Source organism: Lepidochelys kempii, chromosome 1, assembly GCF_965140265.1.
Source record: "Lepidochelys kempii isolate rLepKem1 chromosome 1, rLepKem1.hap2, whole genome shotgun sequence".
NCBI lineage: Eukaryota > Metazoa > Chordata > Testudines > Cheloniidae > Lepidochelys > Lepidochelys kempii.
In genome coordinates, this window is record NC_133256.1 from 209,480,909 (window position 1) to 209,490,717 (window position 9,809).

The 9,809-nt window shown below is 46.3% G+C and overlaps 1 protein-coding gene across 5 annotated transcripts in view; it reads right to left on the minus strand.

The window, feature by feature from the left end:
- Positions 1-8,795, minus strand: part of PIANP (PILR alpha associated neural protein) — a 41,381-nt gene extending 32,586 nt beyond the window's left edge. For 3 of the 5 annotated variants that reach the window (XM_073311514.1, XM_073311494.1, XM_073311485.1), the window contains exon 1: positions 7,280-7,930. The gene's annotated coding sequence lies outside the window, so the exon portion shown is untranslated. Of the gene's footprint in view, positions 1-7,279; positions 7,931-8,701 lie in introns of those variants that run through there. The other 2 variants (XM_073311522.1, XM_073311503.1) reach the window with 2 other exon arrangements.
- Between the last annotated feature and the right edge of the window lie 1,014 nt (positions 8,796-9,809).

Sequence of the window (9,809 nt, forward strand, 5' to 3'; positions counted from 1 at the left end):
AGAGACAGGATCACGTAGCTAGGATGATGGAGCTTCCTGGCTTTATCTGACTAATAATGAAAGGCAGCAAGCGTATCAGAGAGTGTGAGAGAAACGGATCAATAGAGAGATAAAACCTGAGATGGAAGGAGCAGGAGATGGGGAAGGGGAGAGAGTTATAAAATGTTGCAAATCCTACATTCTATACCCGCTATGTATTCACTTTGTGTTGGTGGAAGGGACTGCACAAGATGTAAAGCAATGGTGAATTAGGCCCAAATACAGAAACAGAAATAAGAGACAGAGATCTCTTGTTAATTCTGCCTTGTAATCTGACCACTGACAGCCCTTCCCCATCCCTTTTTGTCTTCCTAGAAACCCTGTTCTCTCTATATTCCACACTACTGTGGGGAGAGTGTCAGGAAACTGTTAACTCCAGTACCACAGATTCACAGCCTTTCCCCAATAAACTGGCCCAGCATGAGTCCAGTGTGATGCTCAAAAGAGCCCCACTCACTTGCCTTGTCTACATTAGGAGTTTACAGTGAGATAGCTATGTCCATTAGCTTGTTCATTGTAAAAACACACCTTTTTTCTATCACAGACATGGCCTAGTGAAAGCCCTTAACTGGGCTTTCTAATCATGTTAAGTTTCAGAGTAGCAGCCGTGTTAGTCTGTATTCGCAAAAAAAAAAGGAGTCCTAGTGGCACCTTAGAGACTAACCAATTTATTTGAGCGTAAGCTTTCATGAGCTACTGCTCACTTCATCGGATGCAACATGTTAATCATGTTAAGCTAACTCAATTGAGCTAACACAATAGAAAAACACTATTTTTGCCCATATCCTAAATTAAACCACAAATATTTTTGTCCTTGAAGGTACATTTGTAGAGTGTCCAGATTAGCCCTTACAAATGTGTTAATTACCTCAATATAACTGGCAATCAATTAATTTGATGTAAAAATCTAGTGTAGGCATTCCCTGGGGGTGAGGAGCTCCAAGTGAGTTCCGTTCCCACCTGTGGGCAGGGTGTATCATAATATATGGAATCACAATCCTTTTTCAAAAGGAGGTATTTTGTAAAGAAAACAACTACAGACACAAACGGGCTTGTATATTAATTTCAGTCCCAACTTTGTCTCCCTTATTTACCAGGACTGCTCCCTTTCTGGAACTGTATACAGCACACAGAGACATCTAGTGGCTGAATAATATACTGCAAGTATCAGAGTAACAGCCGTGTTAGTCTGTATTCGCAAAAAGAAAAGGAGTACTTGTGGCACCTTAGAGACTAACCAATTTATTTGAGCATGAGCTTTCGTGAGCTACAGCTCACTTCATCAGATGCATGCCGTGGAAACTGCAGCAGACTTTATATATACACAGAGAATATGAAAAAATACCTCCTCCCACCCCATTGTCCAGCTGGTAATAGCTTATCTAAAGTGATCATCAGGTGGGCCATTTCCAGCACAAATCCAGGTTTTCTCACCCTCCACCCCCCCACACAAATTCACTCTCCTGCTGGTGATAGCCCATCCAAAATGACAACTCTTTACACAATGTGCATGATAATAAAGTTGGGCCATTTCCTGCACAAATCCAGGTTCTCTCACCCCCTCACCCCCCTCCCAAAAACCACACACACAAACTCACTATCCTGCTGGTAATAGCTCATCCACAGTGACCATTCTCCCTACAATGTGCATAATTAAGGTGGGCCATTTCCAGCACAAATCCAGGTTTTCTCACATCCTCCCCACCCCCATACACACACAAACTCACTCTCCTGCTGGTAATAGCTCATCCAAACTGACCACTCTCCAAGTTTAAATCCAAGTTAAACCAGAACATCTGGGGGGGGGGGGGTAGGAAAAACAAGAGGAAATAGGCTACCTTGCATAATGACTTAGCCACTCCCAGTCTCTATTTAAGCCTAAATTAATAGTATCCAATTTGCAAATGAATTCCAATTCAGCAGTTTCTCGCTGGAGTCTGGATTTGAAGTTTTTTTGTTTTAAGATAGCGACCTTCATGTCTGTGATTGCGTGACCAGAGAGATTGAAGTGTTCTCCGACTGGTTTATGAATGTTATAATTCTTGACATCTGATTTGTGTCCATTTATTCTTTTACGTAGAGACTGTCCAGTTTGACCAATGTACATGGCAGAGGGGCATTGCTGGCACATGATGGCATATATCACATTGGTGGATGTGCAGGTGAACGAGCCTCTGATAGTGTGGCTGATGTTATTAGGCCCTGTGATGGTGTCCCCTGAATAGATATGTGGGCACAATTGGCAATGGGCTTTGTTACAAGGATAAGTTCCTGGGTTAGTGGTTCTGTTGTGTGGTATGTGGTTGTTGGTGAGTATTTGCTTCAGGTTGCGGGGCTATCTGTAGGCAAGGACTGGCCTGTCTCCCAAGATTTGTGAGAGTGTTGGGTCATCCTTTAGGATAGGTTGTAGATCCTTAATAATGCGTTGGAGGGGTTTTAGTTGGGGGCTGAAGGTGACGGCTAGTGGCGTTCTGTTATTTTCTTTGTTAGGCCTGTCCTGTAGTAGGTAACTTCTGGGAACTCTTCTGGCTCTATCAATCTGTTTCTTTACTTCTGCAGGTGGGTATTGTAGTTGTAAGAAAGCTTGACAGAGATCTTGTAGGTGTTTGTCTCTGTCTGAGGGGTTGGAGCAAATGCGGTTGTATCGCAGAGCTTGGCTGTAGACGATGGATCGTGTGGTGTGGTCAGGGTGAAAGCTGGAGGCATGCAGGTAGGAATAGCGGTCAGTAGGTTTCCGGTATAGGGTGGTGTTTATGTGACCATTGTTTATGAGCACTGTAGTGTCCAGTCGACGTCTCCGACTCAAGGAATATTTCCAAAATACCTCTGAACAACATACTAATCCACAGAGACCTCCCTACCAACACTACAGAAAGAGGGATTCTAGGTGGACTCCTCCTGAAGGTCGAAACAGCAGACTGGACTTCTACATAGAGTGCTTCCGCCGACGTGCACGGGCTGAAATTGTGGAAAAGCAGCATCACTTGCCCCATAACCTCAGCCGTGCAGAACACAATGCCATCCACAGCCTCAGAAACAACTCTGACATCATAATCAAAAAGGCTGACAAAGGAGGTGCTGTTGTCATCATGAATAGGTCGGAATATGAACAAGAGGCTGCTCGGCAGCTCTCCAACACGAGTTTCTACAAGCCATTACCCTATGATCCCACTGAGAGTTACCAAAAGCAACTACAGCATTTGCTCAAGAAACTTCCTGAAAAAGCACAAGATCAAATCCGCACAGACACACCCCTGGAACCCCGACCTGGGATATTCTATCTACTACCCAAGATCCATAAACCTGGAAATCCTGGGCGCCCCATCATCTCAGGCATTGGCACCCTGACAGCAGGATTGTCTGGCTATGTAGACTCCCTCCTCAGGCCCTACGCTACCAGCACTCCCAGCTACCTTCGAGACACCACTGACTTCCTAAGGAAACTTCAATCCATCGGTGATCTTCCTGATAACACCATCCTGGCCACTATGGATGTAGAAGCCCTCTACACCAACATTCCACACAAAGATGGACTACAAGCCGTCAGGAACACTATCCCCGATAATGTCACGGCTAACCTGGTGGCTGAACTTTGTGACTTTGTCCTTACCCATAACTATTTCACATTTGGGGACAATGTATACCTTCAGATCAGCGGCACTGCTATGGGTACCCGCATGGCCCCACAGTATGCCAACATTTTTATGGCTGATTTAGAACAACGCTTCCTCAGCTCTCGTCCCCTAAAGCCCCTACTCTACTTGCGCTATATTGATGACATCTTCATCATCTGGACCCATGGAAAAGAAGCCCTTGAGGAATTCCACCATGATTTCAACAATTTCCATCCCACCACCAACCTCAGCCTGGTCCAGTCCACACAAGAGATCCACTTCCTGGACACTACAGTGCTAATAAACAATGGTCACATAAACACCACCCTATACCGGAAACCTACTGACCGCTATTCCTACCTGCATGCCTCCAGCTTTCACCCTGACCACACCACACGATCCATCGTCTACAGCCAAGTTCTGCGATACAACCGCATTTGCTCCAACCCCTCAGACAGAGACAAACACCTACAAGATCTCTGTCAAGCTTTCTTACAACTACAATACCCACCTGCAGAAGTAAAGAAACAGATTGATAGAGCCAGAAGAGTTCCCAGAAGTTACCTACTACAGGACAGGCCTAACAAAGAAAATAACAGAACGCCACTAGCCGTCACCTTCAGCCCCCAACTAAAACCCCTCCAACGCATTATTAAGGATCTACAACCTATCCTAAAGGATGACCCAACACTCTCACAAATCTTGGGAGACAGGCCAGTCCTTGCCTACAGATAGCCCCGCAACCTGAAGCAAATACTCACCAACAACCACATACCACACAACAGAACCACTAACCCAGGAACTTATCCTTGCAACAAAGCCCATTGCCAATTGTGCCCACATATCTATTCAGGGGACACCATCACAGGGCCTAATAACATCAGCCACACTATCAGAGGCTCGTATACCTGCACACCCACCAATGTGATATATGCCATCATGTGCCAGCAATGCCCCTCTGCCATGTACATTGGTCAAACTGGACAGTCTCTACGTAAAAGAATAAATGGACACAAATCAGATGTCAAGAATTATAACATTCATAAACCAGTCGGAGAACACTTCAATCTCTCTGGTCACGCAATCACAGACATGAAGGTCGCTATCTTAAAACAAAAAAACTTCAAATCCAGACTCCAGCGAGAAACTGCTGAATTGGAATTCATTTGCAAATTGGATACTATTAATTTAGGCTTAAATAGAGACTGGGAGTGGCTAAGTCATTATGCAAGGTAGCCTATTTCCTCTTGTTTTTCCTACCCCCCCCCCCCCCCCCCCCCAGATGTTCTGGTTTAACTTGGATTTAAACTTGGAGAGTGGTCAGTTTGGATGAGCTATTACCAGCAGGAGAGTGAGTTTGTGTGTGTATGGGGGTGGGGAGGATGTGAGAAAACCTGGATTTGTGCTGGAAATGGCCCACCTTAATTATGCACATTGTAGGGAGAATGGTCACTGTGGATGAGCTATTACCAGCAGGATAGTGAGTTTGTGTGTGTGGTTTTTGGGAGGGGGGTGAGGGGGTGAGAGAACCTGGATTTGTGCAGGAAATGGCCCAACTTTATTATCATGCACATTGTGTAAAGAGTTGTCATTTTGGATGGGCTATCACCAGCAGGAGAGTGAATTTGTGTGGGGGGGTGGAGGGTGAGAAAACCTGGATTTGTGCTGGAAATGGCCCACCTGATGATCACTTTAGATAAGCTATTACCAGCTGGACAATGGGGTGGGAGGAGGTATTTTTTCATATTCTCTGTGTATATATAAAGTCTGCTGTAGTTTCCACGGCATGCATCTGATGAAGTGAGCTGTAGCTCACGAAAGCTCATGCTCAAATAAATTGGTTAATCTCTAAGGTGCCACAAGTACTCCTTTTCATACTGCAAGTAAATATATTTTACTATAGGGAGTAGGATCTAGTGAGCCAGATCAGAGGGAACTTGAGCCTTTCAACATTAGAAAGTTGTACCAATTTAACTACGTACCAGTATTGCTAAAGTTGTACAACCCTTTTACTGTGCATGCAGTTACATTAGGCTGTGTCTACATTGCCACTTTCAGCGCTAAAACTTTAGTCGTTCAGGGGTGTGAAAAAACACCCCCCAAGTGACAAAAGTTTTAGTGCTGAAAAGCACCAGTATAGACAGTGATTTGTTCGGAGTGGGGGTTTTTTATCACCAGGAGAGCTGTCCCCCGGCGATAAAGCATATCTACACTCCCAATGTCATAGTGCTGCCTTGCAGTAATGAGGGCAGTGTAGACATACCCTTAGTATAGAGTTGCTTTATACTATACAAAAAGGGAAATAACTATTACAGATATAAATCATCTTTATACCAGTGTAACTGTGTCCATACTATGGCTTTTATAAACCAAACCTAAACCTAAATAGTTATACCTATGACTGGGAGCCAGTAATGCGTTCCTGATGTTATGAGAGGGATAGCTCAGTGGTTGAGCATTGACCTGCTAAACCCAGGGTTGTGAGTTCAATCCTTGAGGAGGCCATTTAGGGATCTGGGGGCAAAAATTGGGGATTGGTCCTGCTTTGAGCAGGGGGTTGGACTAGATGATCTTCTGAGGTCCCTTCCAATCCTGGTATTCTACTATTCTATGACCTTGTGGATGGAGGGGTCTAACCGTTACAAATGTAGCCTCCCAACAGGAGTTTTAGGAGTAAACAACTTAATCAGTTTAATGACAGGTTTCAGAGTAACAGCTGTGTTAGTCTGTATTCGCAAAAAGAAAAGGAGTACTTGTGGCACCTTAGAGACTAACCAATTTATTTGAGCATGAGCTTCGTGAGCTACAGCTCACTTCATTGGATCCGATGAAGTGAGCTGTAGCTCACGAAAGCTCATGCTCAAATAAATTGGTTAGTCTCTAAGGTGCCACAAGTACTCCTTTTCTTAATCAGTTTAAGAGAGTGATGGACAAATTAAGAATGTGATCATATGATGGCATTACTTGTAATGGGGGGAGGGAAGGAGTCTCAAGATCCCTAGGGCTCACGTCTGATTTCTCTCTTATCGCCCTAAAACTCCTGCTTCAGGATTTTAACTGGCCACTGGCAGGGTCAGGAAGAGATTGACCCTCCCTCTCATGTTTTCTGGGATGGATTTTTTTTAATCTCTTTCTTCCAAAGCATCAGGGATAGTCATGGCTAAGATGGGACATTTGGCAGGTGGTCAGGGCTTTGAGGTGGTACCAAGCATTCCTCTCTCTCAAATGCTTGATTCCCTGGTTCTTCCTCACATGCTCAGGGTCTAAATGATCATCATATTGTGGGGTCAGGTGTTACCCGCACAAAACTCTCTGTTACACACACTCTAGGGCACTCACCTTTACCCTTCCGTGGGCTCAAGGCATAACCCAGTTAATTTAGGCACCCTAACCTTTTCCCAGTTCCTAGGGCTCCTGGTATAAGGCACCCAACTTTACCCCTCCATGGGCTCCGGGATCTACCTCTCCGTGGGTACAGGGTATAACACCAATTCCCTGTGGACTTAGGGCTCTACGAGTATAGGGGGTCTTTTACCAGTGAAAGAGCCTTACACAGGAATATCCTTAACCTCTATTTATTAACAGTCACCAAAGCAGAACACACACGCTAAGCATACAATGCTCACCACTCCCAATAAGGCGGATGAACTTTTCCTGCTGGCCAGTCAGGATCAGGTCATCCGGGGACTCCAGCTTCTGCATAGTGTGATTGGCAGGATGTTGAGGTCTGGCAGCTCTGATCCTGGGGCTGTGTCCTGGAGTTGGTTCCAAAGAACTTCCTTTTGGACCTCAGTTTATACAGTGAAATTTGAGTCCTGCTTAGCTATATCTTAACCAATCATTTTATTAAATATTACTAAACAAATTTCCAACCAATCCTAACATATTGTAAAACAATTCTTTAACCAATGATACCCCACTGCCATAGTTGATTTATACCTAGCAAAATTAGTTATGTAACAGAAAGAAACAATCAAAGAACCAGATAGAGATCATACAGACAATAGAGAAGTGGGGACCATAAAGACAAAACAATAAAGAAGTTGGGATTTTGCAACCACCACTGTTGATGATGATTTAGTTGGGGATTGGTCCTGCTTTGAGCAGGGGGTTGGACTAGATGACCTCCTGAGGTCCCTTCCAACCCTGATATTCTATAAGTGATTTCTTGCTACAGAATGCTATCAAAGTTTTCCTTAGAATCATAGAATTAACCTTCTTATGATCTGTTTCAGAGTAGCAGCCACGTTAATCTGTATCCGCAGAAAGAAAAGGAGTACTTGTGGCACCTTAGAGACTAACAAATTTATTTGAGCATAAACTTTCGTGAGCTACAGCTCAGTTCATCAGATGTAGCTCACAAAAGCTTATGCTCAAATAAATTTGTTAGTCTCTAAGGCGCCACAAGTACTCCTTTTCTTCTTAAGATCTGTTTCTTTATTTGGTGATGGTGGTTGCTATTAGGACAGGATCGCCTTCTTAACAGCCCAATATTACATTGTTTTAATGTAATTTAGATGGAATGTGAGGATGTGACTTAGTGCTTCTTGGCTCATGGCTACTGCTCTCCTAATATGGCTGCAGGAAAAGACCTCAGCCTTACACAGGAAGGAATTTTCCCCCAGGTCAGATTGGCAGTGACCTTGGGGTTTTTTGTTTTTGCCTTCCTCTGTGGCGTGTGTGCAGTTCAGGCAGGGCTGTCCCTACCAATGGTGGTGCCCTACCGCAGCCCCAGCACCTGCACCCCCCCGTGGACAGACCGGCCGCTCTGCTGGGGGGCCGTCCCCTCCGCGGGGCGGGGAGGCTGCGTTTAAGGGCTGCAGGGCCCCAGCAGCAGGAGTTGTGGGGGGCAGGGAGGCCCAGGGCAGCACGGGGGTTTAGCGGGGGGCCTAGCGCTAGCAGCAAGAGTTGGGCCCGCCCCCCAGTCACCGGTGGCAGCGGGAAGCAGAGTGACCCAGACCCAGCCTGCTTCGCTCCCCCAGCTCCCACCCCTGTCGCTAGAGGAGGGAGCTTGGAGGAAGGGGTCAGAGACCCGCCCCCACACTCACCAGCGGCGGCGGCGGGAAGCGGAGCAATGCGACTGGGAGCTGGCAAAGCGGTGCGGACTGGAACCGGGTCGCTCTGCTTCCTGCCGCCGCCGCCGAGTGCAGGGGCGGGTCTGACCCCTCCTACGGGTTCCAGTACCCCCGCTAATCCCGGCGGCGGCATCGCTCGGGGGAGGGGGCTTGGGGGAAGAGGTCGAGTGGGGACAGGGCGGGTGCGGAGCAGGGGGGCTGGCTGGGGGATGAGGCTGGCCGCTGGAGCCAGCGCCGTATATGCAGTATGCAGCTGCCTAGGGCACCAAGAAATTTGGTGCCCCAAATTACGTGGTGCCCTACGCAGCTGCATATTCTGCGAATGCCTAAAGACGGCCCTGTGTGCAGGTCACTTGCCAGAATTACCTGGGCATGTGCCATTTAATCATTTCCCTGACACTGCAGAGAAACCAGGCAGTTGTGCACCTTGGTCCCACTCCCTCCTAATCTCTGCCTGTGGCAAAAATAGTCTGCTCTCCTGTGGACTGTAATATTTTTGTCTAATTTTGGTTATTTAGTTTAGTCTGCAGGTGCTGGGTGGTGTTGGTGACCTGTGATATACAGAAGATGATCTGGTGGGCCCTTCTGGCCCTAACCTTTGTGACTCCATGACTAGGTGTCAGGACGCCTGAGTTCTATTTCCTACTCTGGGAGTGGGTTGATATCTGTCTCTGTTGTTCGGGAGAGGAGTTTTGGTGAATGGGGGTTCATTACATTGGTTTAGTTTAGACTAAAGATCTTGGCTCTGTGGGTAAGGTTGCCACCTGCCCAGGTTTTCACAGGATCGTCCCTTTTTTGAAGTAGGTGGCCTGGGAAATCAGTAAAGGTGCTCAGTAAACACTGCCAGCTGGCCAATTTTGTGGGCTCAGGATCATCCCTGATGTCCTGGTGTTTTGTACCTGAGAGGCAGCCTTGTCTATAGGAAGTTTTTCCTGATATCAATAATATAGAAAGTAAGCAATGCCATCATCATCATAGCTAATCGCTCCCCAAACCACAGCCCAGAGCTGGTGTTATCACTTATCGCAAATAGCTCCTCAGGAGTACAGGCTGTTGACGGAGGGCACTGCATTAGGCAGCA